The sequence below is a fragment of the Cricetulus griseus genome, chromosome 2 (genome assembly GCF_003668045.3).
Source record: "Cricetulus griseus strain 17A/GY chromosome 2, alternate assembly CriGri-PICRH-1.0, whole genome shotgun sequence".
NCBI lineage: Eukaryota > Metazoa > Chordata > Mammalia > Rodentia > Cricetidae > Cricetulus > Cricetulus griseus.
The window spans coordinates 22,115,790-22,143,317 of record NC_048595.1 but is presented as its reverse complement, the minus strand read 5'-3'; positions in this window follow the sequence as shown (position 1 = coordinate 22,143,317).

Below are 27,528 nucleotides of genomic sequence, written 5' to 3'. Positions count from 1 at the left end.
TTGGTTGTCACTGCAGAAATGTCTCTTGGGGGTGAAGTGCAACTGTCACTGACGGAATTCAATGTCCCTGTCCTTGCTTCTCTGGGTGTCTGGCGAGGGGCAGAGAGAAGAAGGCTGGTGAGATCCTGCCTACCTTCCCTACCCCAGCTGTGAGACCTCACACCAGGCACTGTCCTCTCTGTGGCTGGGTTTTGTCATCACACACAGACACTGTGGCCTTCTTCCTCTATTCCAGCATACACAGGCTCTGAGAAGCATGGTGACACAGGAACATGAAACCAGGCTGGCTAAGTAGGAGCCAGGCTGCTCCACTAGGGGTCCTTTCCTGGCTCAGGACTCTGCCTTTGGTCTCCTGGCACACGAAGCTTCCTGGGAAGGTGGCCCTGGTCACCCTGAGACATGACATCCCTCAGGAGAGGAAACACAAGGCTTCCCTATTGTCACGCCGAATGCAGGCTCCCAGCCTGGCCCCACTGTCCCTGACACCTCCCTCAGCACTCATACCTGGTTCCTTCTCACTAATGAGGCAGCCTCAGAACTCCAACCTGAACTCTAGTCTTGTCTTTCTTTGTCCTTCCTGTCTCAGCCAGAGGAAGATGGGAATCCAGTGATCCTCGGCCATAAGTGAAAGTAGCCTTGGGAAAGGCAGATCCTTCCTGGGCCTGTGTTTGTGCTCTGCTCTCTCTGAGGGAATTTGCATTGTGCTTAGCACATGGTAGTGCAGGTGGCTGTGTGAGGTGTAACCTGTAGAGACAGCTCGGCTCATATGTGTATGAAATAGAATGAAGAATTCCCTTTTCAGGATTGAGTCAATAAGCAGTATCCAGCTCCTGGTTAGCTCAGAGCAGCGAACTGAAGACTATTCAGTGGAGTTCAGTACCCCAGACAGCAGGCACAAAACGTTCCTGCATTTCCCAGCATCCCCCTCGGTTCCTTTGTTGCTGTGACCGATGAACTGTGATCAAAGATGGCTTGAATAATTTCCAGTAAGATGGGTGTGGCACCTTCCTCTGCAGTGTTGACCTCTGGGACCCCCACGTCCTAGGTGAGGAAGAGACATTCTTGTTCTAACTTCACTATTTCGCATCCCAGCACAGAGAAAGCAGGAACAAAAATAGATGCACTGGGCAGAAGATGGGGCTCAGCTCAGTTGGTAGAGTGCTTGCCTAGCATACAAAAAACCCTGGGGTCCAGCCCCAGCACTGCATAACTGGCTGTGGTACCCCACATCTGTAATCCCAACACTCTGGAGGTGGAGGCAGGATGGTCCGAAGTTCACAAGTGCATTTTGTGTGGAAAATGAAGGGATGGGAAGGAAGAATTTTCTGTCTTTATTTCCACCATCTCACTAGGCAGCACCAGAAACCCTCTCCTCCAGGCGAGGCTCCAAGCAGACTATTCTGGGTAGAGGTTGTGGAGCTTGGCCTGGAGGATGCTGCTGCCCATGTTGGGGAGACCTGTGTTTCTAAAGTGCGTGCAAGGGCATTCATGACAGCGAAGTCCAGTTCCAGTGAGATCCAGAGGCTTTTTTCTCCTTGTGTAGACTGTATTTTTGTATCCGAGAACTCCTTCAGGCCCTCAATCATGAAGGTTTTTCTCCTGCATTATCCTCTAACTGCTCCGCACTTGTCTGTTGTATTATTTCTGAAATTTGGAGTGATGCACAGTGTGAGAGGTTCCTCTTTCAACCGCGTGAGTGGAAGTGCTCCAGCAATGTCTGGGGAATGGATGGGCGATCGGTCCACGCACCGTGGCATCTTTGCCTGCTGGCACAGAGTTTTTACATTTCAGATGAATGGAGGCCACCTTGATCCTATTTCTTTACTGCCAAATGCCATTGTCTTGGTGTCAGATGGGGTTATGATTTGCATTTCGTTCATCAAATACAGCATAAAACTCATCAGGAAAATGATAATTGACTTATATACCTGATTTCTGTGCTTTCTTTGCTCATTCTTTTTCTCCTAATGCCCCAACACTTCTTTAAAACACACACACACACACACACACACACACACACACACACACACACACACACACACAAAGTTGAAGAATTCTTGTCTTAGTATTTTTTATTGTTATCACAAAATACTTAAGACTAGGTAATTTATGAAGAAATGTTATTAATTTTGGCACATGGCTCTGAAGGTGGGGAGTTCAAGATTGGGTGGCTGTGTCTGGCAAAAGCCTTGTCCTGTGTCAAAACAATGTCACCTGATGGGAGCACAGTTGTTTGTGTTAAGTAGTTACCTACAGAAGAGGCCAAACACCAGGATAAGCTTGCTTTTTAAAACTCTCTCTCCTCCCCCTCTCCCTGTGTGTGTGTGTGTGTGTGTGTGTGTGTATGTGTGTGTGTGTATGTGTGTGTGTGTGCATGCCATCATGCAAGTGATGGAAGTAGAAGACAATTTTTGAGAATTGGTTCTCTTCTCCAATGGTGGGATCTGGGGAATCAAACTCAGTCCCTCAGACTTGCATAGTGAGTTGCTTTTGCATTTTTCCCACTGAGCCTTCTCACCAACCCTAAACTTGCTTTATAAGTTTGTCTTCTCAGAACTAATCTAGATCCAACTCATTTCCTAAGCAGACCTAGAACAAGTCCAGAGAGACCAGATACAATCCTTAGAGAAAGATATGAACCCTTTCTGAAGACATCCATCCCACGACCTGATCACCTTGCACAGGTCCCTCCTCTTAAAGGCCCTGCTCCCTCTCAGTCTATCTAGGAAAGGAAGCTTCCATCACAGGGACAGTCCTCATCCACTATCCAAACTGTAGCATCTTTCATGACCACTTTCAAATATAGGTTTGATAATGACAAATTTTAAATTGTCCTTTATTGAGGATGTTTTTTAATTTTTCTCTTACTTTCTTGTTTTTAGTGAATTACAATTTTTATTTGAACAGAAATGATCCTATTTTAGAAACTGTTCCAATCTTTTCTTAGAGTTAGAGTCTGAAGGCAGAAGTTCTTAGTATATGTGAGGTAGTCAGTTACTATTTAAGGAAGCCCTGCTAACCCACTGAAATAAAGACTTTCAATTGGATATAAACTGTGTCTGGGCGATCATCTCTGCTGGACTCTCTATAACAAGATGACCTTGAACTCCTAGTCCTCTTGCCTGTACCTCCTGGGAACTTGGATTACAGGTGTGGGCTACCACACCTGGTTGTGGGTCTTTTCTTACTGTCTCACAAGGCCCAAGATTCTCTTGTCAACCCTCTGTTTCTCAAAGAAGGTAAAGCCTTTGTTCTTAAATCTACTGATCCCATTTTTCACCTCCACTCCAGGATCCAGCAGGTGGAAACCTTTCTGTTATTGTATTTTTGGTTCTATAATTTCCTTAAGTTCTTTCTTGTAACTTCTAGCTCTTATTTCATCTATTTCAGGAGAATTTGTAATTGAAAGAAGATGTTTTACAATGGCCACTTTCAGAACCTTGTTCAGTCGTCCTAGGATCTGATTTACAGCGAGGCTTCCTACTGGATCTGTGTCTTGGCTCCTTTCAGTTTTATGGTCTTGGTTGCTGGTGTGATAAGTGATTTTTCAGCATCCTGGTCTTTTTTTTTCTGTGCTGTCACTTATCCACCTGGTGGCTCTATACAGGAAGGAGCCTTAGGCCCTGAATCATAGCTGGTGTAGCTTTGGATTCAGGCAGATTCTGGGAAGGCCATAACTGCATTGTGAGAGGAAACAGCACAATGATTTTTGTGGCTAATGCTGGACCTGTCTGTTGCTTCCTGAATAGGAGTCATCATGTCTGAATGACATTCTGGGCTCTCCTTCCTGACCTCACATCAGACTCCCACACTGGTTCCAGAGCACAGTGGCTTGAGTTCCAGAATCTGTGTGACTGCCCAGGTTTGGGCAAGAACCCATGTCTAGCACTCAGTGGTCAGGTGGACCTTAGTGACTGCCTTAGCCTCCCCCTGCTTCTGTCTCTGCACCTCCAGGTAGAGAGGGCAGGATTCTACCCCTACTTGAGTGAGTGCAGGTGAGGTGGTGGGGACAGGGAGACAGATGTTCTACAGATGCTGGGGGAAGACACTGTTCTTGTCATCTGATCATGGCAACACAGCATGCACTGGCTTGGCTTTCAAATTTTTCTAGCATCTGTAGATGGTTCAGCTTCATTTGTTGTTCCTTGAATAACATGACTCTGGGGCATGCTCCTGACATACTTGGTCCAATTGTCACCTCTGATATGACAGTTCTCTCTGCCTGTCCTTGGCCCTCCAGCTCCAGAATCACTATATATATGTATACACACACACACACACACACACACACACACACACACACACACACACACACACGCATGTAGATTTTGGTCCCTGAGGCTGGGACCACTACGACAAAGATGTGGGTCATCATCTTAGTTGGGTTTCTATTGTTGTGAAGAGACACCATGCCCATGGCTAAATGAAAACATTGAATTGGGGCTGGCTTACAGTTCAGAGGTTTAGTCCATTATCTTCATGGTAAGAAGAAACATGGCAGCATGCAGGCAGACATGGTTTTAGAAAGGTAGCTCAGAGGTCTACATCCCGATCAGCAGGCAGCAGGAAGAGAGAGGCTCTGGATCTGCCTTGAGTGTTTAAAACCTCAAAGCCCACCTCCAGGACACACTTCCTCCAACAAGCTCACACCTCCTAAAAATGCCACTCTCTATGGGCCTCTGGGATCCATTTTCATTCAGAATGCCACAGTAATGGTTCTTGCCTTTGTCGGGAGGATGTTCCCGAAGCAGAGACCTGGTGCTTTGTCAGTGATATTCCTTGTGATCATAGACTTGGGCCTCTGGGGCCTGAACAAAAGGCATCTACTGCCTGATTCTGAACCAACCCAGAGAGCCCACATGCAAAGACAGGGCTCATCTCCTTCATCCCTGAGTCAGCTGAAGTTGTAGGGTGATCTCACCTTGCAAAGGCATGCCAAAGGCTCTGAGACTAGATGGGGAGTCCACCTCAGAGGGTACTGGGCCCTAGGAACTCCATGACAGGGCACAGGGCTGCCGCTGTGAAACCTTGGGCAGGAACAGCAGGGCAGTCCTGCAGGCAGCCAGGCTCCAGAGCATGGGAAGAAGGCCTGGTTGTCAGTCTTCCCCATTATCAGTGTTGGGAGGCCAGGGGTCTGAGGAACGCCTCCAAGGAAGCTAGGAGAGTGTTTCCTCAACCAGTGCTTGTCAACACCCTACTCGGGGAAACTGAGGCATGTGATATTAACTTACTTGCCTGAATTCTGGGATCACATGTATGAGCCAAATCTCCTGCATTGTACGACAGAGACTCAGCAGGCTGCACCCCACCCTGCCTCATCCTGACCCCTGATGCCTGGCTCCACCCTGACCCCTGATGTTCATCCAGCCTCTCCCTGACCCTAGACACCTATCTCTGACCCATTGGGAATGTTTTCCCCTGCTTCCCAGGGACTTTCTTATCTACTTTGTCCCGCCATCTGGAGGGTACATGGCTCTGCCCCCCTTTTTACCCATAAGATAAATCCATTAAGCTCTGTTTCCCGGGCAATTCACGGGGAGATGCAGCTCGTCTACTCTTCAGGCTGTCATAACTGCTAGCACCGTGGAAATCACAGGATTAGAAACCGGACTGGGAACAAGAAGGACTGTGTCACCTAGAAGTTCAAAGGAACAGAAACTCCCTGAACAACAAGAGCCAGATTTGCATAAATCACCAGCAGGAACAGCGTAGGAACTCCAGGAGTCAGTAACCTTTCAGGGGATCAGCTGTGAAGACTGGGAAGGGCAGAGGATGTGGGGGGTGCCACTGTAGTGACTGGGGTGGGGAGCAGACTATCTTTGAAAAATGAACTTGTTAAAGAATAAAATATTCCAGATTTAGGCAAATCCAATTTTCCATATTGGACAACATTGCTGCAACATGGCCCCTCCTTCCAAAATCTTGGAAGGCAGGGGTTTGCTTTGGAGCACAGAGCTGGTCCACAGCAGGTCCAGAACTGCAACACAGTGCTCTCCCCACAAACCCAGCTTTGGTGACAAAGTAGCTGCCAGATGGTCATCAGGGGCTCAGGATGATGTGTCAGCAAAGACAAGCTCCTCTTTGTGCTCACCACTGGCCTAGTGCCAAGTGCCCAGGGCATGGGAGAGGGGGTTCTCTCTCAGTTGCCTCAGTGGCACCACTTGGTACCAATCGTCTTGATTTCGCAGGTCAGGAAACTAAGACTGAGAGTCACTCTGATGCTTGCTCAGGTCCACCCTGTTGGTCATTCATGGAACCATAACAGATCCCAGGACCTGCTGCCTCCACCAGCAACTCCTGCCATCTCTCCCAAGTCATCTGGATAGCTGTCTTGGCTATGGAATGCCTGTATTGAAAAGGCATTGGGGGAAAAATAAACAGTGTTGTCTGCCCTGGAAATGAAGTACTGGAACCCAAATGCCCCACCCATGCCATCTGAAACCTCTTACACAGCACACACTAGTGTATGGGAATTATACATCACAAGTCAAGATTTCCTCTGAGGTGGTATTACAGAAAGTTTTCTTTTCTTTTTCTTTTTTTTTCGAGACAGGGTTTCTTTGTGTAGCTTTGGAGTCTATACTGGCACTCGCTCTGGAGACCAGGCTGGCCTCGAACTCACACAGAGATCTGCCTGCCTCTGCCTCCTGAGTGCTGGGATTAAAGGCGTGCGCCACCAACGCCTGGAACTACTGCAAGTTTTTTTTTGTCCTGCCAAGTCCTGCTGCTGCTTCCAGCCCCAAATGAACACAAAGACTAATATTAATTATTAAACTGTAGGCTGGTGGCTGGGGCTTCTTATTGGCTAGCTCTGTCTTAATTATTAACACATAACTATTAATCCATGTATTTCCACGTGGTCTTGGCTTACTGGAGAATTCCCAGATCTGTTATTCTTTTGGTGGCCTACGTGGTGACCCTGTGGCAGGCTCCATCTGCCTACCTTTCCCAGAATTCTCTTTGTCTCCTATATCCACCTATCTTCCTGCCTCATTGGCCAAACAGTGTTTTCATTAACCAATAAGAGAAACATATACGGAAGTACAACCCTCATCAAGGTGGGGCACAGGGCTGGTGAGTGCAGCCCATGATTACTTACAGTGACCAGGTGTCACCCTCCTCTTAGGCTCTGGGTCTTCTCGCTCTCTGTGCTACATACCCAGGAGATACCTGGGCTATTTTGTGGATTGGTGGTAGGCATGTGAGGTATCATGACTGGGGAGGTACTCAATGCCTTGATGAAAAGGATGGATGGAAGTAGGTCTCCTGCCTCAAAAAACACTAGAAGACAGTACAGGATGGAAGAGTCGGGCATCCTTGCTTTTATTACCATTTAAAGAAGAAACTTGTTTCAACTCCAAGCCATCAACCCCAAAGAGAAATCTGGCCCAGGACAAATGACACGGAGTCTTACAAATGTCCTGAAGCTTGAATGGCAGCCAGGTTACTTAAAACTCACCATTCCACATGTGAAAGCTTGGCCAAATACTGTAGGCTGGATGTTTGGAGGTGGAGACAAGTACTAGCAGTGACAGTCCCCTCCCAGGCTCCCTTAGAGTGTCTCCCTTGGTGGGAGAGGCTGGACAAAGAAAGGGTTATACTCTCCGACTTCTCACCCATGGGAGTTTGACAGTTGCTCTCACAGAAAGCCTTCCAGTGGAGAAGCACTAGATCCACCTACCGGTCCTGGGATGGTGGGTACCAAGATGCCCAGAATCCCCTCTTGCTACCACCATCATCAGAATCTCCATGGGACAATGAAGAGCCTGATCAACAACTGTTGATCAGGTCACCACAGTCTGAGTCTCCCAACAGCCACAGTCCCTATGGGCCAGGCCTCTCAACACTACTGGAGCTTTCTCTTCTGATTCCTGTGATGAGTCCCACTGCCTTCCCATTATTCCTGCCTCAAGCAAACAGCTGGGGTGAGCCTGGACCCTAGGCTGTCATGCAGACTTGGCTTCTGCTACTCCTTCTTCAATGCTAAAACAGACATGAATGCGAGGTATTCATGGAGGCTGAGTGACAGTGACAGGCTTCCAGCTTGAGTAGGAGAGGGGCACAGCCAGGGCAGGCACAGAAATCAGACAGAGCAGAAGGTGGCATGTTAATGAGAATTGTACAGCTTTGGAGAATGTGCCAAACAAAACAAAACAAAACAAAACAACTCCCCCCCCAAAACCCCCACACATTATGGTTCTGTTAATAGGATATTGTCCTGGTGGTGGCCTTGTGGTCATGGAACAGTCTTAGTGTCCTTTGAGTCTTTGTGTACATCTCTGTGTGCTCTGTCTTCAAGAGTACTGCTAAAAATTCTACAGTTGCCCTGACCCTAACGTGTTGGGCTCTTCTTGGTCTTGGCAGTGCTGGCGGCCACTCCTGGGCTCCTACACTACAAAAGACACTGCTGGAGGAGCCTGGGACTCGGCAAGGGCATGGTGACCATGGAGCCTGTGCAGCCCCCTCCCACCTGCTCCTTCTCAGTGTGTCAGGCTCTGGGCAGGGAGGTTAATGGAATCCTGAGGCTGTGGTGGAAGGGAAATTGCTTGGCTCCCCTCTTTGTATTTTCCTCTCTGCTGCTGTAGTCGTCTTGTCCTCACTCAGGGTTTGAGCCAGGTTCAGGGCTCGTAATTTCAAAGTCCTTTTAACTTTTCAGGTCAGAATGTTATTGCTTTGGCCAAAGGCCCCTTGAAGATTTACAGAGCAAAGAGTAGGCACTATATGATCCTTGGAGTGCACTGCAGGACTCCCATAGGACATGTGACTCTGGTTAGTGGCTCCTTCAGGGCTGGCTCCTACAGAATGGGACCTGCACTGCAGACAGGTGTGTGTTGGACCCAATTTGATTTCCCTTCCTGGGTTCACTCTTAGCACAACCCTAACTGAGATTGTTGTCCAAGAGCCTGCAGCTATTGAGCTGGACAGAACCAGAAGTAGGGTAGGAGGATCAGAGCCCATCTCCTGCCTTTTGGATGAAGCCAAACCTCTGCCTCAGTTTCCTTATTAATGGGTGAGGAGCATAACATACCCCTTGTGACTACTTTGGGGCTTAAGCCAGGTGAGGGAGATGACAGCCATGTGCCTGCTATAAAGCCAGCTTTCGACAAACCCTGACCTTATTCAGAGACCTTGGGCTCAGGGTTTCTAGAATTTCCCATCTGACTCTAGTCTTCTGGTAAAGGGAATTTAAGAAATAAATTACCAGCATTTTTCTTTTCACCTCCCACTATCCACATACAGGACCTGGAGTTCTGAATTGGGGTGGGACAACTGTAATGGAGAAAAGCCGGGTCCCTGGTCTTGCCAGACTGGCAGGTAATTCTGAAGTTCGGCTGTGGGTAGTAGGGCTCCTGTGGCTGGATCAAGACTGGGCCAGGATAGAGCTAGGACTGTGGATGGTATGACGAATCCTTGCTGAGGTTGGCTGAGTCACACTACAGGGACGACTCTGCATTTCTTCCCAAAGTCAGGTTTTTGTGACTGTGCATTTCTTCCCAAAGTCAGGAGGGGCAGTGTGGATGGGGCCAGCCTAGACCTGGCAGAGGTGGGGGGTTCTTGGGAGGTTGGACAGGAGGTGAGGAGGGAACTGATATAATAATGGTCCCAGGACTTCCAGGACAGACTCTCCCGGGAAGTGGTTAACCACTGTATGTTGACTAGTCCCGCTAAGGCAAGGAAGAGTTCCAGGGTTGTGGACCTCAGCAGGTGTGGACAGATCAGGGAACTGGTGGGAGCTGAAATGGAAGGACACTTATGAGGTCAAGGCTCTATCTGGTCACCCTGAAGGTAGTGAAGGGGTAGGGGGCACATGACTGCCTTCAGAAGACACCAATGCTCTTCACACAGTGGGCTGAGCATTAAGCCTGTCCAGCCCTATCCACTCAGACAGGCTCTGGAGTCTACGCCCTTCTGGATACCTGTCAATACCCTTCCTATCTGCATCAGCCAGGCCCCGTTGCTCTGAGGTCTGTCTAGGGACAAACTAAGTATGCCCCAGTTTCAGCACTGAAATCTCCAGGAGACTGTACAAGTGGCTAAGAGCTCAGGTCCAGTATCTGAAAAATAAACCATTCCCAGTGGCCAAGATGACATATGCTTGGAAAGTGCTGTTCAAACAGAGCCCCTGGGACATTTTGTTACCAATGTGGACATCAAATCACAGAGATCAGTGAAGCTGTCAGTTATCGCAATTACTGCCTTAGACCTCCCCCAGACTCTGGACACACGGTCTGTCAGCAGGAGCTGCTGAGTCCAATAAAAGCCACCTGTAGAATCTTTGAGGATGCAGGGCTTTTGGGAAGAGGGATGGGCACCATGCTGACACCTTTGTTCCCCTAAAAGACCCACAAAGGGCAGCTCTATAGGGGAAGCAGTGCTCCCTCAACACTCTTTGGTGAACTTTTGAGACCAGGGACAAAATGAGTGGGAAGTATTCATCTTGAGAACGACAACCATCCAAGTGATAATGATGATGCTGGTGAAGGCGGAAATGGTGATGGTGGTGATGGAGATGGTAATGCCTGCGAGAAAGGAGGTAAAAGATGGTAAAAAATGAGTATGGAAAATGATGATGACTGTGATGGTGAAATGAGATTATGAAGGTAAAGATGGTGATGGTGATGGTGACGATGTTGAGGATGGTGGTGATGACAAAATGGTGATGATGGCAGTGAGTGGTGATTGCGAGAATGATGATGGCGATGATGGTGACTATGGCAGTGATGGCAATGGTGTTGGTGATAGTAGTTCTCAAGCGCCGAACACCTACATTAAGATTCCATGTATGCATAAATGTTACATCAGACATATGTAGGGAGACACCGTAACCATGCCTCCTAAGGGCTGGCTACGGGTGTGCCTGACCACGCCTGTCAGGGTGTGGTCAAGGTGAGGTCAGGATGACGCCGGATAGGTTTTTAAAGGGCTACAAGCACATGGGACGCCTGCTCCGGCCTAGCTGCCTCGCTGCCCCTGGCACGCTCTGGCTTGCATTTGGCTGGTGTTTTTCTAATAAAGGATATCTTTATCCCACGCTCCGTTTATTTCTTAATAGACACAGAGAGCAAAAAATATAAACTTCAGATCTGGATCATGATAGCTAGTAGTTTTGATATGATTCAGGAGCGTCTTTCTTAGTGGCGTCCATGAGCTAGTCCTCTTTCCTGAAGACTGCTGTCCAGCCCACTGCTCAGCCTCATCCACATCAGATGCTAGGAATGAGCCTTCCTAGCTACAGGAGATCTTTTAATGTTTAACTAAAGAACACGTGGCCCCCACATGCACACAATGTGATGTTTTGTCAAGAGGGGGACCTGTGAATGAAAACTGAAAAGAATCCATGTCTGCAGGGATTGATGGATTAGAATCTCGGTACTGTGGAGAGATTCAAACGGTGCAGGCCCGTCCCTTAGGCTGGTTGTAGTCCTCTGGAACAATGATTCCGTGCCCACCTCTGTGTCAGAACTAACATCCTGTGACTAGTAGACAAAAATCTTTTGGAATCTATTGCCTTAGTAGACCAATGGCTTCCACTAACCCAAAAGCTGCAGATAGCATCTTGGGCCTCTAGAAAACCTTCCCTCAACTGGGCTGTATCTGTCTCTTTGATGTATCCACAAATGTATTTTAAAATTGCCTTGATTTATAACTTTCTTTATTCTGCAAAACTATAAAAACTCCATGAAACTGCTTCCATGTTGGAACATAGAATTTGGGGTGACCTAAATCTGTGTTCCCAAGCCATGGACACCCAAAATGGCTCCAGAATAAGCTATCTTTTAGTTCCTTAAAGAAGATTTTGTGTATATGAGTCCATGTAACACTGTCAACAAAACGGCCACACGAATGTCGCCTCCCTGACCCCTGGGCAGCATTTTTCTTTTCACTTGCTTTAGGTCTCGGTTCAGGTGTCACGTATCCTGACCCCTCCCGATAGTGTCTCTGCCTTGCTGTCTTTCGCATTGATCCACCCACGTGTCCATGTTTCCTGTAGTTGGCTGGTCGTTTATCGGTCTGTCATCTTTCTTCATTACCATGTGGGCTCCAGGGAGGGGTGGGATGACTTATCTTCTATCCATTGCTGTGTCCCCAGGCCTGTAAGAGGCATTCACCACGATGGATGGGTGGGCAAGTTAATGGGAAGCTGTGAATTAGAGGAAATGTGACACGAATCCATATTTCCTCAGCACAGGCAGGCAGTAGCTTTCCTGAGGAATCTTCCAGGACTTTTGTCACTGGTCATGCGTGGGAGGAGACAGAAGCTGTGAGTCTGCTCCTGGTGTGTCAGTGACAATCTCCAGAGAGTTTCCAGATGTCTGGGCTTCCCACAAAAGGGCATCCTGGGGCTGGAGAGATGGCTCAGGGGTTAAGAGCACTGGCTGCTCATCCAGAGGTCCTGAGTCAATTCCCAGCAACCACATGGTGGCTCACAGCCATCTGTAATGAGATCTGGTGCCCTCTGCTGGCCTGCAGGCATATATGCATACAGAACAATGTGTACATAAAAAATAAATAATTTTTTTAAAAGTCCATCCTGGTCTCCACTGGCCTGGGCAGCAGGTACTTAGACATGTGTAAAAGACTTGGGAGCTAGAGGGTGAACAAAAACCCAAAACACCTTGTAGTATCTCAGGGCCCACGCCCACCAAGATGGGCTTCCAGTGTTGCATAGCAACCTTACCTGGTTGAGGCTCAGCATCAGAATCAGACTGTACTCCCAGCTACTGTGTTATTTCACACTTACAACTTTAATCCTCCATCTATGGCAGAGTAGGCACAAAACAGAGACCATGTTCAGCACTGATAGGCAAGTTCCAGGGACATCTAGAACTCTGGAGCAAGCCTGAGACATCTTCCCTAGGTAACTACATCTATTGAAGATTGGCCTCAGGCTGCCATTGGACCTCAGAAAAGACTGAACATCTGACCTTGGGGCATCAGGTGGCTGTGCGGCCACCCAGCATGCACTTGGCCTAGTCAAGTCTTAAGGTGGTGTGTATACAATCTATCAATCAAATAGAGCTCATCATAAAGAGATGAGCTTAGACAGGCCTGGAAGGTAGATACAAGTCACACTGGCAGGTGGATCAGACTTCCCAAATCAACAACTGCTGTACATGCCCTGTGCGTGCTTCTGGACTGTCCTGATGCCTGGGATCCCAAGGAACAGAGACCCAGAGCCAGGATCCTGGCATTGCCCAAACACAGATGGCTGATCTTCCTCAGCATCACACTGAGGGGAATGGGAGGGTGTAGGGGAGGGAAACCTCTGGTCAACCACTGTGTCTCCAGTGAGAGCCACCACGACTGGGCTCCCCCAAGATTCATGTACACTTGCAACTGACTAGGCCATATGACCAGGGGCTTGAGGGTAACATGATTACACATTAGAGTTGTGGCAGCCTGGGGAAGCACTGGGGCTGGACCTCAGAGAGGACACACATGTGGAAGATATTTGGATCTCATGTGAAAAACATATAAAAGTGCTGCCCGGAGATGGGACTGTGATGATCTAGCAGACAAAGGGCTTTCTGCACAGCCACCCTGGGGCTTGTTCACAGGGACAAAAGGGCCACAGTGGCACGGGCAGAGACTATGCAAGAACTCCTCAGCCTGGGCTGCGACTTGCTGAAGATGACCTAACTGACAGTAAGGATCTATTCACCACCAGCAGAGGCTATCACTGAGGCCCAGCTATCAGGGGTGGTGGGTTGTGTGTGCGGGGGACCTGTGACCTGCTAACTGCCTCAGAGCAGGTAGCTACAAGAGACCTCTTCATCACACAGGAGGTGGGACTCACTCTTCTTGATCATGGCCAGAAGCTCCAGTGTGTGTCAACCTTTTTCTGCTCATGATGCAGCAAAGGAGCGCAGCCAGCAGCTTTTGTCCAGTTCCCAGCACTGCAAAAATCTCTTGCCCAGGGATACACAAACAGTGCTTATCTGTTCCTCATAAGGTCCAAAGATGAATGATTTCACTGAGTTCACCCAGGAGAACCAATGACTTCCCCATAACTGCAAAGACTTTATTGGCTTCCTTCCAGAGCATGGCTAGGGAGTTGCCTAAAGGAGCATGGGTGACCCCAAAGCAGCCATACTGGAAGATGTGTTACCCCTCTTCAGCCTGCACACTCCAGCACTTCTAGGGATCCTAATACCAGGTGCAGTTAAGGTTGTGAATAAACACCTGGGAGAAGCAGATACAATGTCAGGTGAGGGTCCAGTGACCCTCCTTACTCCCCCCTGCTGTGAGGGAATGTTGCCAGCTGATAAGCCCAACAGTGATGGATTCTTGCAAGCAGGCACATTTGATCTGAAGAAGATGGCAGTTTCTTTGCTCGAAGGACCACAGTTTATCATGCCCAGTATGCAGCAACCACACTTACTATACACGTGGCCCAACTGCAAAGTCTGATGGCTCCATGAAGACTTAGTGGGATATCCACAGGGGAAAACATATGCCCTGGAGACACGGGCCTTCTCTTTCACAGGGCACAGAGTGGGCTTTGAGCTAGAGGCTGCTGAATGTGCCAATCATCTGGGTCCAGGAGACAAGGATGGAGGTGAGCACCTGTCATTGTTCTGCCTGAGCACACACCCTTTGAGATTCTCATCACACTGTGGCCAATTTATATTCTGCTGTGTCACGGGGCTTCCTTCTCAGAGAACACATCAATGATGCATTGGAGGATGGGTGTGATGTCTGGTCTCTTTGTGTGTACATGCTTTGTGTGTATGAATGCGCCTGCTCCCTAGAGAGAGAGTTGGGACTGGTCAGAGGCACCCATGGATGCTAGGTGAGTGTTGTATCCCAACTCCTTTTTGTATTTCTCAGCTCCCCTAAGCTACCCAGGCTGGCCTTGAACTCATTCTGTAGCCCAAGCAGTCCTTGAACATTCAATCCTCCTGCCTCAGCCTCCTGAGTCGCTGGGATTACAGGCCTGAATCTCTTGTTGCTTTTGATTTATGCTGCTGAAGCAAGAGACAGGAAAGAGGTTCCTTTGCCACCTGGAATGATCCACCCCTGTTTCCAAGGGAAACATGACCTACCACTATGTCTCTTAGCACATTTGTGCCTATGTAAAAGCTATAGGGAAACCAGGGCCACACAGATGGTGACAGAGTACTCAGTGCTAGTCTGAGTCCCTCCAGAAGTTAAAGAGCCCAATATGAGAGCTTTGGGCTGAGAGTGAGGACAGACCAGGTAAGGAATGAACAGTGGCAGGAGGCAGCTGCTTGTACTGGCGAAGGCCTCATGGCCAATTAGACAAGTGAGGCTTGTGGCAATGTTGAGCACTCCCAGTCTTCCTGCTGGCTATTGCTGCTTGCTTATACGTTCTGGCCACTCTTCTCTCCCTTTTCCCCATCTTCATTTCCTATACAAGTGCTAGGAAGCGAACTCTGGCAATAGAGTCTTCTGTAACAGAATAGTCAGTGGGCCGTGACTGAATTTGAAGAGTAATTTGTAGCTAGCAGAGGAGTCTTGGGACTGTGTGCCTGCTCCATCTGTAGCCAGATCTTGCCCACTCATAAGATAGATAGCTGCCTCTTGTTAGATGGAAATATAGAGCTTGTTTTCTGTTGGATGAGATTCAGATATGCGTGGCAATGTGTCTTATGGACGGTGAGCAGGTGTGCACCGTGCCAGTTACAAATGTCTTCGTCTCCGCTCCCAGGCACGCTTGGCTGCCCGGTGAGCGTGGAAATGGGTCCTGCTCTGTAAAGACTTTTCATTTTCCAGTTGGCTTGACATTAAACCTAGTCAGCAGAGGGCAGAGGAGGCACACCGCTGGAAAGGGAGCTGCCATCCTGGTTCTGGAGTATTCTCTGGCTCAGCAGGCTATTGCAGCAGGACTAGCTGTCTTTGACACCACCCCTGAGCACAGGCGGCTTCCTTAACATCCACTGCCTCAGCCACCCTGCGGGACATAGCAGCCAGGGTACAGTGAAACCCTCTGGTGGTATCAAGGCCAGGAGTCTTCAGCGTTTAGTCTATAGGTAGTTTTCTATGTTACTCTAGACAGTGGATCTCTGGCAAGGATAGATTCCAGCAAATTCCATCCACATGACATCATAGCAATTTTTCTAATTGTAGCCATAAGACACTGTCTCAGAGAGGGGGTTCTGGGGTGGTTCTCTGTTTCCTGGATTTAAGGTGCTGGCTGCCTCTCATCTGGGCTGTTTCTCATTTAAAGACTTCTCTTCACTTTTATTAGCCAAGCTCTCATTTCACCAATCCATGGTTGGAGTGAATTAATGCCATTCTCTTCATTAAATGTCCCCATTCATATTCAGTGCGGTTTCTGTGTCCTGTCGGGCCTGCACTGTTATACCCGGACAGATGTGCAGACAGAGTCCCATGCAGCTGTATCGAGAAGGCTGGGGAGACTCAGGGGCTCACTTCATTAGCAGAGCTCACCGGATCCACCTCCAAACAGCTGCATGACCTTGGGCCAGTCACCGACCCCTCTTCCTGTGTAAACAGCCAAGTCTGCCAGGGCCACTTTGAAGGTGACAGGGAATCAGGAAGCATTACTTATTTATGTATTTTGGGAAAGTTGCAAAAAAGGTCTATCCCAGAGAGAGTACTGGTAAAGAAAGAGGCCCATAGCCAGTTGGTGGTGGTGCACACCTTTGATCCCAGCACTCTGGAGGTAGAGGCAGGTGGATATTTGTGAGTTCTAGGCGAGCCTGGTGGTCCACAAAGCAGGTTCTAGGTCAGTCAGAGCTACACAGAGAGAAACCCTGTCTTGAAACACGCCCCCTCCCCCAAAGAGAGAGGCCCATCCAGTCCAGCTTGGTGAATTGACGAGGCTATGGGGCTACTGACAGGAGCACAAGGGACTCACAGGCAGCTGCACTGCATGGAAGTCCCCTGGTCAATTTTCAGAGAGTTGTAACACTGAAGAGTCCCCCTTTGGGCAGGGACAACCCATCAGGAAAAGCGATAGGACCCAAGAGTCCCACACCGTCAGTTGCTTAGTTCTTATGCAACCTTGAGAAGGGAAGGTGGTTGGTGAGGATCCTGAGACCTGGAGCTTTTCCCTCTCCATGAGGGAGTGTCAACACACCCCATCTATATGGACAATAACAGCTGCTCTCATTCAAGATGGTGATAGTCATGTCCAACCTGGAGGAGACAGGCAGGCCACAGCGAGGAATGTGGCATGCTCTGAACCAGTGTGTGGGGGCTCTGGGAGGCAAAGAGGTTTCATTGTTTCTTCTAGGAGTGTACAAGCCTTTAAAGAGGGTCCCTACAAAGGTCCTCCACTTTCTTCCCCACCCTCTGTGGAGAGGCCCTGTGCAGGGTAGGCAGGCTGCTGGAGGATGGCTGGCTGGATGGGTGACTGTGTTCATTCTCTTTCACTCTCTCACCCGTGGGCCCCCTCGACATTCAAGGCTGGATTTTAGGGGTTGCAGCATTCAGCATGTTAGCTGAAGTCCCTTCCCTGAGGAACCTATTAAACAAACTCAGGAATTAGTGTGCAATCTTAACGCCTGTTAAGTGCTCTGAGGAGAGGAAATGGGTTGAGGGAGAGGCTTGAGAGGGAGAATCTAATTTACAGAGGGGAGGGTGGCAGGAAAGTTCTGGGTGGGGGTGTATGAAAATAGAAAACTTGAAGCATGAGGAGGTTGGGTGGTTGGGGGACAGCAGCCTGGGGCGGAGGCATAAGGAACCAGTGGCTGCTGAAGAACAGGGGTCAGATCCTGGAGCTGGGACATGTTGATGCCTGAGCCCTGGCTGATGGGGATGGGGACGGCTAAGTGTCAGCATGGGGAGAGAAGGGAGAGATTGTGCGAGTCCTGGAGGGACTGGGTGTGTGGCTGGGTTGGGAAAGGAGCCCAGAAAGGGCAAATAAGGTGGACCTTGGCAGCTGGTGAGAGACAGCTTGGCCTTGCTGTGACCTTGAGGGAGGTGGGACATGAAGCTGCCCCTTGGGTCCTTTTGAGTCCTCTGTCCTGTCTCGGAGGTCACTGGGTGCTTAGCCCTGAGCCTGAGGGAGTCCTGGTCCCACACATGTAATCTGGAAGGTATCAAATCCAGGCCTGGACACTCGCAGGTGTGTTTGGGGGCACAGGTGGATCAGAAAGAGCCAGGCCCATGTCCCCCCACAAACAGTGACTCCAGGCTGCCTCCTGCCTCAGACAGAACCTGGACAGGAGTGAGGCTGCAGAGGGCAGAAGTCAGAGGGCTTCACCAGTGAGTTTCCTCATGGGTCATCCAGAGAAGACCCAGAGCCTGTCTCCCCCTTCCACCGCATGAGGACACATGGTTACTGCCTGCTCCTCAACTGAGCGGCAGAGCCCACCCCTCCTCATTGTGATTAATTCAGTTTGGTAAAGCAGCATTTACGCTGGGAATTTAATCGTCATTTCTGATGGTGAAGGAATTGAAAAATAAATTGAAAGTGTCAGACGATGCATTAGGGCGGGTGATGGAGCGGAAGCGGCCACCCTTCCAGCCTCCCCATTGGGCGGTTCATGGGCCCAAAAAATTAGCCAAGTCGCTGTTGGATCGAAATGATTGAAGGATCAAGGACCAAGGTGACAAGGAGGGGCATGGAGGGATGGGGACAAGGAAAGGAGGGTGATTACCACGGAGACAGGGCAAGCTTTAGGCACCAGCCCTGTCTAGAGGAGCCTAGAGCAGAAACACCCCCCATGCCCTGCCACAATGTCACTTGCTGCAGGCCAGAAGGCTGGGGTTCAGGTCCCTGTCTTCTGCCACCAGGTGGGAGAACACCGAAAGGTTCACCAGGTCTGCCCAGGGGCCATGCAGGCAGTAAGATCACAGTGAGGCAAGATCTCACGTGCCAAGGAATACGTGTCCTCATGGGGTGGAGAGTAGAGAGAGAGAGAGACCCATGACAAACAGAACAAGTGAATGCTCCAGATCACTTCGGAAACTATTAGCTGCCAAATGCTGAGAAGGAAGCAGTCACAGGCAGTGGGGAGCCACAAGGAGCCGCCCGGAGGTCCTTGGGGGTTTCCAGAAAGTTGGCATCAGGCAGCGACTCTGCATGGGACATACCTGCTGCCAGACAACAAAGAGAAAGTGTCCCAGTTTGGAAGGTGAACTTGTAGACCTTGGAACCATCTAGAAATGACAGGAATCCCACAGTCCAGTGAGGATATATGAGGTAGGTGTCTGGGAGAAGAGGCGATGACTCACACACAGCCTTAAGGTCATGATGGGGGCTCTCGGCTTATCCTGGGTGCAGCAGGAGTCCAATGGGCAGTGTTCTGAGCAGGTGACCATACATCTGTGTGTTCACTTTGTTATAGTGGCTTCTGAGGCCATGGAAAAAGTGAGGAGGAGCAGAAGAGAACCTGGTAGGAGCCACTATGGACACCAGCCTGGACCAGAGCTGGAGGAGAGAAGCACCCATGTCCCCTGCTACCCTCGTGAATACCAGGTTTTCAGACTGGCACTTAGGACTGCAGATGGTTGTGGCCACCTCTTCCTGCCTTTATCTATCTATCTATCTATCTATCTATCTATCTATCTATCTATCTACCTACCTACCTACCTACCTACCTACCTTGTCTATGAGAGAAAACTCATCAGCTTGCTTTCCTTTGATCTAATCACTTTATTTTCCAGTTTAGTGGTTTCAGTGGCTCTACTCTGCCAACCTTAGGGTGAGTTTCAGGGGTTCACTTTAGTTAGGCCTTAGTTTTCCAGGAAGTGAAATGGAATTCTAATGTGACTACTCTGCACTGTGAGAGCTGGGCTCCCACCTCCCTTCCAGCCTGGCCGGCTTGCCTCCCATTCACTTTCTGGCTCTCTCAAGTCCAGCAGACGAGGCAGCCACAGCCTGTCTGTCCTTGGCTGGGCTGATTAGCTCAGAGGTACTGCAGACCCAGCTCCAGGCTTCCTGGGGTGAACCCAGGAAGTTCACAGACACACAATCACTCATGCTCTCAAACACACTCACAAGCTGAAGCACACACTCATGTTCACGTGCCTACAAAGCCATGTGCCCTCATAGACACTCACGTGCAATTATATACACCCCTCACCATCAGGGTACCCCCATCTGACCCTCTGACTTCCCTCTGTAGGACCAGCCTCTTCATAAGCCCGTTTTCAGGTGGGCTGCAAAACTCACCAGCAGATGGAGAGCTGACAGGAGTGAGGGGAGGAGGGGCTGAATTTCATTTTCATTATCTGTGTCAGGACCCAATTCTTCAGGTGATAATTATAATAATTGAAAATACAGTTATCAGCACTGGGTGGGGGGCACGGTGCACAGCTGGCTGTGGGATGGTGGAGCAGGTGGCATTCTGGTAATGAGTGTGTGCGACTCCCCCTCTCTCTCCCAACCTGTTCCAATAAGACGGGAAGGGTTTGCAGTGAGCTCTGAAAGGAGCCTGAGGATGGGCTTGAGCCCTGGCTGCTGAGTCCAAGCCCTGCCTGGTGCTGACTCTGCCCTTGAGGAAGTGACCTGACTCAGTTTTCTTATCTGAAAAAAAAAAAAAAAAAAAAAAAAAAAAAAAAAAAAAAAAAGGCCGAGAAGAGTAGCTCTGTCAGAGGGCCTTTGTGAGGTTAAATGTATTATTTTTAAGTTCTAAGAGGTGGGGGTATGAGGGAGGTGACGGCCAGAACACTGGGAGTGTGGGGATAGATTTAGCATTAGTAAACACTGGGCCCTGTGGGTGGGTGCTCACTTTCCACCTCGAAGCAGGGGAAGGGGAGAGCAGTGGAGGACAACTTCAATTCTGATCCCCAATGGTTCAGGGTCTCATACGTGTCTCCTAGACTCACTCTCCTTGTCTGTAAGCAGGAGGTAACAGCCTTACCCTCAGGTTGCTGTGAGGCCCTGATGTGCTAGCTAGCTTGCCACCAGTCCCTGGCAGGGACTGACTGCAGCATCTGGCCCTAGGCCCACTCTCAGCTTCCTTTCTGAACTTCCTGACCCCTCTCTTTAGGTACTTAGAAAATCCTGGTGTCTGTTTTTGCATCATGGCCCCCCAGTGGCTACCATTAGGTCCCAAGAAGAGGCTGCAAACACTGGGCAGAGGCTGTCAGTGGTGCTGGGGTGTCTCTCAGAAGTTCCCAGCCAATTCTGGCAGCACACACTGTGGTGAACTGTATTCACCAGTGTCTCCATTGGCACACAGCTGTGGTTTTCTCACAGGACAAATAGGTCTCCTGACAGCTGGTACCCCAGGAGTTCTGGGCCCTAGGCTGGGAGACTTAGTCAGATTCTAGGTAGGGCCAATGGGAATTTCTGACACCCAAAAGTCTGGTGCCAGGGACAGAGGCCACTTGTGACCAACTGTACCTCTCCCCCGGCTGCTCCAGATACAGCACAGAGCCCAGGACACCCAGGACTGAATTCAGGTGTGGCCCTCCTGCCTACACTTACCCTTCCAACCCAGGCATTCAGGTTCTGGGTTCTGATTCTTCCCAGTGAATACCTAATGGCTCCCAGGTTGGGCTGGGAATGGCAATTGGCACTCCTAGCCCCGTGCAGCCCATCTTCTGCAGGGCCACCTAATGAGTGCTCACTCTGGTGTGCTTCAGAGCCAAACACAAATGAGAAACATTCCATGCTATCATTTAATTAACTGTGCAAGGTGGAGCGGGATGTGCAAGCCGGGAGATGGGGAAAGCTGCAGAGAAAATGAGAGAGAAAGGTGAGGGAGGGAGCAGAAAGAGGAGAGAGGAGAATGGCATTAAGGTTTCAGGTGACCCCCCCCCCAGGGGAGGGCAAGATGGAGCAGGACCCAGGGATTGTGGCTGCTGAGGATACAAAAATTCCTAGTAGCAAGAGGCTCACAGAAGATGGGAGAGGTGGTCCCAAGTAAGCAATTGCTCAGGGTTATCTGTGTTTATGGGTGTGTATGTGTGCCTTTGCATCCATGTATATTTGTACCCATGTACCTATGGATCTGATGTATTCATGTGAGAGAGCACGTGTGGTCATGTGAGTGTGTTCACGCATGTGTGGGTGATTGTATATGGATGCAGGATCTATGAGAACACCCGTGTTTGTGCATGCCCCATGCAGGTGTTTATGTGTGTGCACATGTGTGTAAATGCACTTTTGAATACATACATGAGCGTTTGAGTAGTGTAGGTGTGGAGTAGAGCCGTGATTACAAGTGAATGCCTTTTGAGCACAGGCAGATGTGCTTTTGGGGTGTCTGAGTGCATATGTAAATGAAAACGTGAGACAACGAGTATTGTAAGTGTGCGTGTCGGTGCTCGGAGTATATTCATGTGAGTTCAGAGAAAGTCATAGTAGCAACATGCTCACATGTTCCAGGAAAAAGGCCCATGGCCTTTGTGATGGAAGCAGACAACCCTGTGGGTTTCCCTCTGCAGGTGGTCCATGATACTGCTAACACAGGAAAAACTGGGAAAAAACTGATATTCAGTAAGGATGTATTTGAATCTTTGGGTCCAGCCAAGGCTGGAACTATCAATTCTTGGTCCCCCCCCCATGTGAATGAGCCAAATAGTTCTTTTAACAGAGAGTGAAAGGCTCCAAAAAGGGAAGGGCTATCAGAGTCAAGACAATGATGCAATGTCAGGTATCTGAAACAATATGGAAGGTGGAGCATGCTGGTGTGCCAGTCCTAGTGGTGGGGATGACAATGTCCAAGCATACACAGACAAGACATCAGAAAAAGATGGGTCTCAGTTTCCAACTACTTGCCATACATTGCTCTGCTCATCCTTAAGTCCTGGGGCCAAGACAAAGCAAAGCCACTTAGTCCAGTATCTTTTAAATTTTAAATAAGCACATTTAACTGTCTTGTATTATTCTGCTTAATTGTTTTATCGTTTCATTGAATTTACCAAGTGGTCTATAAATATAGTCCCTGAACAGCTTGTATGGGACAGGCAAGACTTGAACTTAGGAAATCTGACCTCAGAACCTATACTCTTATTTCTGGCATCAAGAGTGAACAGCATGCATTTAGCCAGATAATTCTACCCAGAAGTCAAGGAACCAGGTAGTGGCAGGGCTTGTGAAGAGAAAGGCCAGGGAAGGTCACAGGAGCTGTCCCATGTTCTGAAACCCAGTGGCAAGCTACACCAGGGACCCAGGACAGGATATGTCTCCATCTCCATCCATTGTTAACACAGTTCTCCAGCCATTTCCTCATGACTCAATCCACTGGTTGGCCTGTGCTCACCCAGATTGGTTAGAATAGAATGTATGAAAACCTAGGAACCACTGCAGCTCAAAACATTTCGTCTTTGTTTGACCCAGCTGCCTCCCATATGTTTTGTTTGTTGCATTTTACATATTAAAGTGTGCCTATGTAAGGTACACTTTAATATGTAAAGTGTACCTTTACATATTAAAGTGTAATATGTAATGCAGAACTCTTATGTGTGCCTGCAGTAGCCTCAGGTTCTTTCTCTCCCTGAGTTTATACCCTGAGGATGTGGCACTCAGATCCTCGCACCAAGCATGGGACTCTATACCTACCTCTTCCACCTTGACTGATGGACTTGCTCCAGCCAATGAGAGCAAGAACACACATAAGGCAAACAGGCTCTAGACACCTTCCACACCTTGCTTCCTCCCTCTCAATGAACTTACAGAGGTGGGAATGATCCCAAGATAGCTTGCCAGAGGTGAAAATCCACATGAGGGAGAGTGGGGGGTTCCCATGACAACGAATGGACATGCTGCGAAGGCATCGCAGAAGGCCCACTGACCACTGACCCACAAGAATGAAGCAGAGGGAACTCTGACCTGATCAACTGCGTATCTGGCTGGAACAGCTAGGAGCCAGCTGTGCGCTCACCATCCACATTGCAGGATGGAAGCAGAGAGAGAGAGCTTCATAAGCAGGCGCACCCACGCAGCCAGCACTCAGATACAGCTTCTGCAGGTTTTCCTCTTCTAGAAAGCTGTTTTGTTGCTCTGAGAGAGACCCCATATCCTGACTCCTATCACTTCAGGTCAGCTCATATTACTTGAACTGTAAAGTACATGAGTTCTGTGTCAGATATATTTTTTCTTCTTCTTGTGGACTGTTCGGGGCTGGTGTTCATACACATGTTGTGGCGTGGGTTAGTCTGTTCACCTTTGCAAATGCCATTCTGTTCCAATTCACTGGCACCAGGCTGATCCAAGTTTTTCCCTGAGGCCCTGATGAATGGAGAATGAATATAGTTCCTTATTTATAGCCAGGAACACACTTTTGCAAGGCCAGTGATTGCCTGGGGCCAGGGCCTTAAAGGAGGGAGCTGTGGTTTTGGATCATGAGAACTGAACTGTTCCGCTGTAGAGACTGGAGTTGTCAGCCCGAAGGCCAATGAACACTCCGTCTATGATGCACTTGAGATATCCTATGTTCCCTTTGTGCACATTGCTTAATTTAGTTTTCTGCTGACTTTGTCCCATTGTGTGATAACTTTCTGCTGACTCTGTCCCATTTTTCCACTGAAAACTGTATATACAATGCTGTACTTCTTAATAAACTTGCTTTGCCTAAGACACAGCTTGTGCAAGACCTCCTGACCCCAGCATTCTGTCTTCTATTTCTTCCTTCTCATCTCCTGGTCTTTCTCAGGAACCTGTCACTGAAGAATGACCCACTGGTCCAGGTCAGTCTCCACAATGTATCTTCTGTTCTCTACAAAGATAGGCTTCAGGTTGTTTCATTTTTCATCACAGTGAGTAAAGTGTTTGAGACTCTTACATGAATGTTATATGTGGGCACACGTGCTTAGTTCTCTCGGGCAGGTGGCTTTTATGTTTTTTTTTTTTTTGAAACAAAGTCTCATGTATCATAGGCTGGCCTCGAACTTGAGGTGTGATTGGAGATGACCTTGAATTTATGATCCTCCTGCCTCCACCTCCCAAGTGCTGGGATTACAGGCGTGTGCCACCGCCATTCCCAGCTTATGTGGTCCTGGGGGTTGAACTCAGGGTTTCATGCATTCTAGACAAACATTCTACCAACTGAGCTACGCCCCACACCCCCTGCTGCCAGCACCTAACATAGACTATTATTGACTGGCATTCCAAAAACTGTTGTCATATCCTAAAAACCTCCCACTGAATTCAGGTCCTTTAAAAGGGTACTTTTAGGTTAAAATGAGGCCCATGGCCATGATTCTTAAGATTTGTTTACAGACAGTTTAAAGCCAACTCCATGGTTCTTTATGACATAATTCGTTTACTCATCTACTTGCTTATTTCTTAATGAGACAGTCTCTCACTTAGATGCTCAGGCTGGTCTTGAACTCATCCTGTGGCCCAGGCAGACCTTAAACATAATGCTCCTCCTGCCTCAGGCCCTTGAGTAGGAGTGTGGTTCTTCACTGCCACTCCTAGCTTGGCGATTTGTTTAAATGTAGTCTTTCCTCCTCCGTGGTGTATTTGGGAGGACTGAGTGACTAGTGTCACCGGCTGAACCACAGCACCCAGGCCAATGGGCACACGGCTGGACACCGTCTTTAGCTCCTAGCATGCAACTCTTCTACCTGTTACCACCTTCTGTGGCTCCAGGGCTCTGTGACAGAGGTGGGGTGGGGCTGCCAGGCAGGCACTTGCGTTTCTGCAGACAATTAGGGGGAGATGGCTTCTAGAAAGAGCTTCCATGATTAACTCAAATGAAGTGTAAAATTGTTTTTGGTTTAAAGGCTTTGCTTACTGAGGGATCAAGTAGTAGGAGTGGTGGGCAGAGGAGGGAGGGTCCCAGCAGCCACTGTGCTATCCCTACTCCTCAGTTACCCGACCCTGGCAAAGTGTGTGAATTGCTGGACCCCAATCTGGGGGCCATTAGGATTAAGAAACAGGTGAGACCCAGGAGAGCTCACAACCCAGACTGGAAGGGATCTTTCTCCTGGGAGGGTGGTGATGGAAAGAAGGGTGACATTATGCAACTGCCCTGTGTTCTAATCCCAGCTGTGCCACATCCTGGCCAAATGCCCCCGGCTGCCTGCTTCTGTCTTTGAATCCTCCTTGCCTAACTATTGGATGGGACAGTAACACCAGGGTCACTGGGAATGCAGGGTGAGGCAGTCACTTCAAGCCACAGCTCAGGGCCGGGCACAGGGAGTGCTTTAGCAAAGGTCCTGGACTGGAGCAAATCTGTACTGAGGGCTGGGTGGGGCAGAAGAGCCTGAGGAGAGTCTGGAAATGAGTCAGGGCTCTGGTAGGAATGCAAGATTGGTGCTGAGAGATGGAGCTGAGGCCCTGTGGCCAGGCCACAAGGGCCCTGTGCAATTTACTGATTTTGTGGGAGTGTGGGGAGCTGTGGAAGGACTCCGAGGAGCCCATGAGAGAGCAAGGAGCCTGTGTCCTGGTGGCCAAGGTGTCTATCTGCCAGTGTTTGGGGTGTGCCCAAGATTGGGTAAGTATTGTGTGATCAAGGTCAGAGGTCAGAGAGGTCAAGAGGTCAGGGCTGGAAACTGGGGACCTGCTGCTGGGAAGCAGATGGCAGTAGTGCTGCTCTGGGCCAGGACCTAAGAAGTAACAGGTGGCTGGGGCTGGAGATTGCTTGTCACAGGCCCTTGGGGAGGAAGAGAAGGACATCAGTCTGGACTGTGGAGAGGGTCGAGAAAGATCAGCCTTCCAGCTGCTCTCCATTTGAGCTATGGGATGCTCAGACTCCAGGCTCAACCCAGTGTGAGCTGGAGGAGCCAAAAAGTTGTGCGGATGGTGGGAAAGGCTGCCTCTCTGCAAACAGCCAGAATTGAATTTTGGTTCTTGAATCTAAAAACAAGATTGAGGGGCCGGAGAGATGGCTCCGAGGTTCAGAGTGCTTACCATTCTCGCAGAGGACCCAAGCGTGGTTTCCAGCATCCAGGCTGGATGGCTCACAACTGCCCATAACTCCAGCTCTAGGGGGTTTAACGCCCCCTTCTGACCTCCACAGTTAACTGCATTTATGTGCACAAACCCACACACAGATATACTCAAATGTATAGAATTAAAAACCAAAAACCAAAATAAAAAACCCATAAAACAAGAAATCGAAACAAACAATATTTCTATTGGCCTGACCAGGAGTTGGACATTTTCCTGGCTCAGGGCAGCAGCTTGGGGAGAGTTCTGAACCTTAGTCAAGGGTGTGTAGAACACCAAACATGAATAGGGCACCCTTGCAGACTCACCAGCCCCAGCCTCTCAAACATGCCAAAGGGTGGAGGGATGGGGGCTTCCACATAGGGTCCCCCTTCTCTTTTCTGCCTTCCTTCCACCCCACTGGCTTTCCAGGCCAGATGAGCCTAGAAATGACCCAGGGCTCCAGGGCTCCAGGGCTCCAGGGCTCCAGGGCTCCAGGACTCCTAACTAGTGCCCCATAAAGCCACCTCTCTGAGGCCTCAGCCTGGGTTAGGCAAGGGAGGTTAAGGCTGAAGCTGCCTTGGCAGTTAGTGTTGATCTTGCAGTTTCCAGAGGCCACAGAGCTCCCCAAGCAAACGTTTTCTCTCCTAGTGAGACTGCAGCAGATTAAAGAGGGGCATGTCTCCCCAGCAGTATTGACGATTGGCATCCATTACCAATGTGGTCTGGCCTGGCAGCTAGAATAACTCTTGTAGAGTTGTGTC